Below are 6435 nucleotides of genomic sequence, written 5' to 3' on the forward strand. Positions count from 1 at the left end.
TGGCCTGGGAATGCCTCGGGATCCCCCGGGAAGAGCTAGACGAAGTGGCTGGGGAGAAGGAAGTCTGGGCTTCCCTGCTTAGGCTGCTGCCCCCGCTACCCGACCTCGGATAAGTGGAAGATGATGGATGGATGGATGGATGTATGGATGGATGGTATTGTATTTGGCTTAGTACCAGAACCTGTTGTGGCCATTAAACTAAAGCGAGATGATAGTTGACGAAACTCTGTGGACTTTTGTAAGGTTCTGCAGCATTGCCTGTGAATGTGACTGGATTCCTTCAGTTGTTGGTTAACTAAAGTGTCACCTTGAAACCGTGTGTTACCTCGTTGTGGCCGGGAATGGGGTCGGCCAAAGTACATTCATCCTGTAGATCACTCTTGTTTCTCTTCAGATCGCATAAATCTTTCGCCTTTTACTAAAGCTTTCCGTGGGGAGAAACAACAAGAGTATAATTACAATTTTTAAATGCCCTCTGAAGCAGGGCTTCTCTCTCTTGTTAAAACCATAACAATGAACATAATGGAATCTTGCAATGAATAGTGTATGTTTGCAATTCATACCAAAAATTTACAGGCAGTGGCAAACATGCAGATCTATGGTTCTGGTCTGATTCAAAACTTTGAAGTTCGCTGCCAATATTCAGGTCCCTGGTCAATTGACCAGTGCGTTTTTTTTAGAAATTGTTACAATCCTCTTCATTCCACTTCCAAAGACATGCACCTGGGGATAGGTTAATTGGCAACACTAAATTGTCCGTTATAAATGAATGTGAGTGTGAATCTTGTCTGTCTATCTGTGTTGGCCCTGTGATGAGCTGGCGACTTGGCCAGGCTGTACATCGCCTTCTGGCCGAATGCAGCTGAGATAGGCTCCAGCACCCCCCGCGACCCCAAAAGGGACAAAGCGGTAAAAAATGGATGGATGGAGGGACAATCCTCTTGATTTCATCGAGGGAAAGTCAATGTATTTCAACTGTCTTGGTTTTTAAAAATTTGAAACCATAATGTGTTGTACATCAACAAAATGCACCCTGTGAGTGAAAAAAGTAGTCTTGCAGATGATGTTCTCTCAGCAATTGTGAGAATGTCAAGACTATACCTTCAGGGATCATTTCTAAAGAACTTGTCTTGAGAAATGTGTTTCCAAAGTGTAAGGTCCTGCTAACCATGATGATGAGATTAGATGTTTCTTCCTGAACATGAAGCTGACATAGACTAATGATTCTGTCATGTCTTCTTTGTCATTGATGATTGTTCTTTGCTTCTTAATGAGGCTTTGATGGAAGGAATATGGTCAGAGTGGTTACCTACATCTTAATAACAAAGTCTCCAAAGATGTGGGGCTAATTGCTAAAATGTTACTCAGTGGTTAAAACATTCTCTGTTGAATGCGAGGAGATGAGCTTTCCAATGAACAGTGGCAACAAATCGTACAACCGCATGGCACTTAAACACCCGTAACTTTTAAATTTGGAAATAGAAGAAAAACTAATTAAACTGATGCGTATTGTATTTGGCTTAGTAGCAGAACCGGTTGTGCCCATTAAACTAAAGCGAGATGATACTTGACGAAACTCTGTGGACATTTGCAAGGTTCTGCAGCATTGCCTGTGAATGTGACTGGATTCCTTCAGTTGTTGGTTAACTAAAGTGTCACCTTGAAACCGGCATAGCTCGGTTGGTAGAGTGGCTGTGCCAGCAACTTGAGGGTTGCAGGTTCGATTCCCACTTGTGCCATCCTAGTCACTGCCGTTGTGTCCTTGGGCAAGACACTTTACCCACCTGCTCCCAGTGCCACCCACACTGGTTTAAATGTAACTTAGATATTGGGTGTCACTATGTAAAGCGCTTTGAGTCACTTGAGAAAAAGCGCTATATAAATATACTTCACTTCACATAAACTTGTGAATAGGTTGATTGGCAACTCTAAATTATCCCTAATGTGTGAATGTGAGTGTGATTGTTGTCGGTTTATCAGTGTTGGCCCTGTGATGAGGTCGCGACTTGTCCAGGGTGTACGCCGCCTCCCGCCCGAATGCAGCTGAGATAGGTTCCAACACCCCCCGCGCCCTCAAAAGGGACAAGGCGGTAAAAAATGGATGGATGGAGAGACAATCATCTTGATTTCATCGAGGGAAAGTCAATGTATTTCAACTGTCCTGGTTTTTAAAAACTTGAAACCATAATGTGTTGTACATCAACAAAATGCACCCTGTGAGTGAAAACAGTAGTCTTGCAGATGATTTCCTCTCAGCAATTGTGAGAATGTCAAGACTATACTTTCAGGGATCATTTCTAAAGAACATGTCTTGAGAAATGTGTTTCCAAAGTGTAAGGTCTTGCTAACCATGATGATGAGATTAGATGTTTCTTCCTGAACATGAAGCTGACATAGACTAATGATTCTGTCATGTCTTCTTTGTCATTGATGATTGTTCTTTGCTTCTTAATGAGGCTTTTGATGGAAGGAATATGGTCAGAGTGGTTACCTACATTTAATAACAAAGTCCCCAAAGATGCGGGTCTACTTGTAAAAATGTTATTCAGTGGTTAAAACATTCTTTGTTGAATGCGAGGAGATGAGCTTTCCAATGAACAGTGGCAATAAATCGTACAACCTCATGGCACTTAAACACCCGTAACTTGTAAATTTGGAAATAGAAGAAAAACTAATTAAACTGATGCATATTGTATTTGGCTTAGTACCAGAACCTGTTGTGCCCAATAAACTAAAGCGAGATTAGATTAGATTAGATTAGATAGTACTTTATTTATTCCGTCAGGAGAGTTCCTTCAGGAAAATTACAATTTTCAGCACAATCCCATTCAAGATCAGACAAACATTACAGGGAGACAGAACAGGATCGCTGACGGGTCTGCCGGCTTCCAGCGCCCCTTACGAAAAAGATGACATACAGGTAAACAAGGGGGGGAAGAAAAAAATAGAAGATTAAAATAAAATTAAAAAATCGGTCTTAGCCTAGGCCCTGGAGTGGGGGTGCAGACTGAGGCCAAGGGGAAAAAAAAAAAAAATAAATAAAAAAACAACAACTCATAGCCATAATACACATCCCTCTTCCATGTGTGTAAGAGGGAAACATCAAACATCAAAGAACACAGAGGACATTAAAGACATTAAAGCAGCAGATACAACCAGACACTTCTACATACAGCTATGAATAAAAAGTAAAATAAACATATCCACTGTGGTGGCCTCTGCGGTGTTCCACGCCATCGTCCGCTGGGGAGGAGGGAGGATGGCCAGAGACAGAAGCAGACCCAACAAGGCAACCAAGACAGCCGACTCCACTCTCGGCCAGTGTCCAGTCCGCATGGATGAGCGAGGATACGATAGATGATACTTGACGAAACTCTGTGGACATTTGCAAGGTTCTGCAGCATTGCCTGTGAATGTGACTGGATTCCTTCAGTTGTTGGTTAACTAAAGTGTCACCTTGAAACCGTGTGTTACCTCGGTGTGGCCGGGAATGGGGTCGGCCAAAGTACATTCAGCCTGTAGATCACTCTTGTTTCTCTTTAGATCGCATAAATCTTTCGCCTTTTACTAAAGATTTCCGTGGGGAGAAACAACAAGAATAAAATTACAATTTTTAAAAGCCCTCTGAAGTAGGGAGGAAAAATTATGCTAAAAATAGTTTCGTCCGGGTATTGAAACTACGACTTGGTCAACAAAAAACGAGTTGCCGTATGCAAGACATGCGGTTCGAAGATTACAGACAGAGACGCAACAACTTCCAATTTCGTTCGACATTTGAAGCTGCACAAAGGGTAAGTTTTGAATGTAAGTTAACATTTATTGGCTGAGTAACGTAACTTTTATTTGCTGTGTAGTTAAATCAGTCAGGCTGTAAACTCACTACTAACGTTAGAACTATAGACATCTTGTAAGTAGACCCAGCATGGTGAGGTACTGCCTACTGGCGCTGACGAGACGAGACGCGCGGCCACCATCTTGGAGTGGTGATCCACTCCACTCAGTGCAATTATTTTGGCAGGAGCAATGAACTGTCAGCGCATTTAATTCATTTTATCTCACTGAATACCACTGATTTTCACGCGCTTTTTCGTCATACGTGTAACTATGATAAAGAACACATGTTTTGGCGTGTTCATAGTTTGCTTAACATTAATAGAATATTCTTATATGCCACAAGTCAGTGATTCTCAACCCCTGTGAAAATGTCTTTAATTTAAGAACCCCCTAATCAGAGCAAAGCATTTTTGGTTGAAAAGAAGAGATAAATTAATAAAATGAAGCACTTTGTCATCAGTTTCTGATTTATTAAATTGTATAACAGTGCAAAATATTGCTCATGTGTAGTGGTCTTTCTTGAAATATTTGGAAAAAAAGATATAAAAATAACAAAAAACTTGTTGAAGAATAAACAACTGATTCAATTATAAATAAAGATTTCTACACAAAGAAGTAATATCAACTCAAAGTGCCCTCTTTGGGGATTGTAATAGAGATCCATCTGGTTTCATCAACTTAATTCTAAACATTTATTCACAAAAAAATAAATTTTTAACATCAATATTTATGGAACATGTCCACAAACAATCTAGCTGTCAACATGGAATATTGCATTGTTGCATTTCTTTTCACATTCATATTTTGTTGAAGTATTATTCAATAAATGTATTTATAAAGGATTTTTGAATTGTTGCTATTTTTAGAATATTTAAAAAAAAAAATCTTACGTACCCCTTGGCATACCTTCAAGTACCCCCAGGGGTACGCGTAACCCCAAATGAGAACCACTGCTATAAGTGACCAGACGTCCGAGATCAAAACTGGGAAAATAATCCCAGAGAAGGGGGAAAAACGGCCAGCTATTTTTAAGTTGAAGAAACAATATGATTAGGTTATATACACATGTGTATATCCTACATAAACAATGTATGAATACATTAGATATCTATATATCTTACGGACCAATAGACTTTATCTCTGTTGCTGCAACAGCTGAGAGTTTATTCTGTCTTGACACTTTGTATTGATATTTTCTATTACATTCTTCCCGTAAACGATCATGATAACAGGAATTGTTTATTATGTATTTTTCATGTATGTTGCTTTGGATAAAAGTGTCTGGGAAATACTTAAACATATATAAATACCTGAAAGTCTTTATACTCTGCTAAAACAACCAATCTGTTTCACTGGATTCAGAATAAAACCAAAGTCTGTCTTACCCAACAATGTTAGTATTTGAATATTGTTACTTGAAGACTTATTCCTGGTTACAGTTATACTGTTAAGAGAGTATTGTCTTATGTTGCCTAAAATGAGAATGCATCTTAATCAGTGGTGGCTGGTGAATTTTGTTTTAGGTGGGGCGTTATCCTCCCCCAGAAGATTTCTTTGTGATTTTCACATACAAATATTGAAGATCTTTGCTCCTTCTCAACTCTGTGATGATATTCTTTTCACAAAATACAACCAATAGTACGTTAATGTTAAATCTTACTTGAGAAAAGTAATCCCCCGATTCCTATTTTCAACAGTCCGCTCATTTGAGCAGGAAAACGCTATAACACCAGCTCGGCATCTTTGTTTTCTACCTCTCAACTGTCAGTTTAGGCTGCTCGCCAGCTTCTCATCACCACTTCAAGATGGTGGCCAAATTGATCGCATCACATCAGCCAATCCTGGGTCTACTTATAAGATGTCTATGGTTATAAGGATCATTGCAAACACTACAATCTGTTGCAGTTCGCTACCTTATTCATACTTTTTGTCAAGTGATTTTTTTAAAGCAGGGTTGCATGAGGTACCTACACATAATTTTTCGTTAGTGAATGTATCGCACACAGTAACATAACGTTAGATGGCGGTCAGCAGCATTGCGTATTTTAGCCACCTACAAAGAGACAAACATAGTCAAATAAAGGTCGGTTAAAATGTATACTATATTAAGAATATGCGTACAAATTCCATGGGGCCCTGACATCTAAAAAGTACAACTCGGTTTATTGTTATGTTCATGAATTTATTTTTTTCATGTGTACTCACACATAAACACATATGCAGTGTGAGATGAGATCAATGAGATAAGGTAAGAACAGGATGGAAACTGCTGTGGAACTAGTTCCAATGCAATATGCCATGGAAATACAATGATAACACTTTTGTGCAAATAAGTACAGTTGCACTTGCTTTTTCAAATGTAAAGGAAGGAGTTACATGTTTAAAATAACTGATTAATAGTGCTATTATGAAGTGCAATGTCAGCACTATTTTTTTAAATAATAAATACATACAGCGTTTTAATAGCATACACAATCTGTGTAAACAATTTAGTCTGTGGTTAAAAGGACTTGAAATGACTCGAAACTCAAAATGCAGGACTTGGGACTTGACTTGAAACTTTTCAGTTTTGACTTTGGACTTGACTAGGGAGTTGACACA

General features: G+C 39.1%; 4 non-coding genes across 4 annotated transcripts; all 4 read left to right on the forward strand.

The window, feature by feature from the left end:
- Positions 1 to 374: 374 nt before the first annotated feature.
- LOC133539354 (U5 spliceosomal RNA) lies at positions 375 to 488 on the forward strand. Its single transcript, XR_009803311.1, has one exon. It is a non-coding gene; the product is annotated as a U5 spliceosomal RNA (small nuclear RNA).
- A 603-nt stretch (positions 489 to 1091) lies between these two features.
- Positions 1092 to 1306, forward strand: LOC133539290 (small nucleolar RNA U3). Its single transcript, XR_009803256.1, has one exon. It is a non-coding gene; the product is annotated as a small nucleolar RNA U3 (small nucleolar RNA).
- Positions 1307 to 2272: 966 nt separating this feature from the next.
- On the forward strand, positions 2273 to 2488 carry LOC133539258 (small nucleolar RNA U3). Its single transcript, XR_009803227.1, has one exon. It is a non-coding gene; the product is annotated as a small nucleolar RNA U3 (small nucleolar RNA).
- A 1037-nt stretch (positions 2489 to 3525) lies between these two features.
- LOC133539368 (U5 spliceosomal RNA) lies at positions 3526 to 3637 on the forward strand. The gene has a single exon (XR_009803324.1). It is a non-coding gene; the product is annotated as a U5 spliceosomal RNA (small nuclear RNA).
- Positions 3638 to 6435: the final 2798 nt, after the last annotated feature.

This window comes from Nerophis ophidion, linkage group LG20 (genome assembly GCF_033978795.1).
Source record: "Nerophis ophidion isolate RoL-2023_Sa linkage group LG20, RoL_Noph_v1.0, whole genome shotgun sequence".
Taxonomy (NCBI): Eukaryota; Metazoa; Chordata; class Actinopteri; order Syngnathiformes; family Syngnathidae; genus Nerophis; species Nerophis ophidion.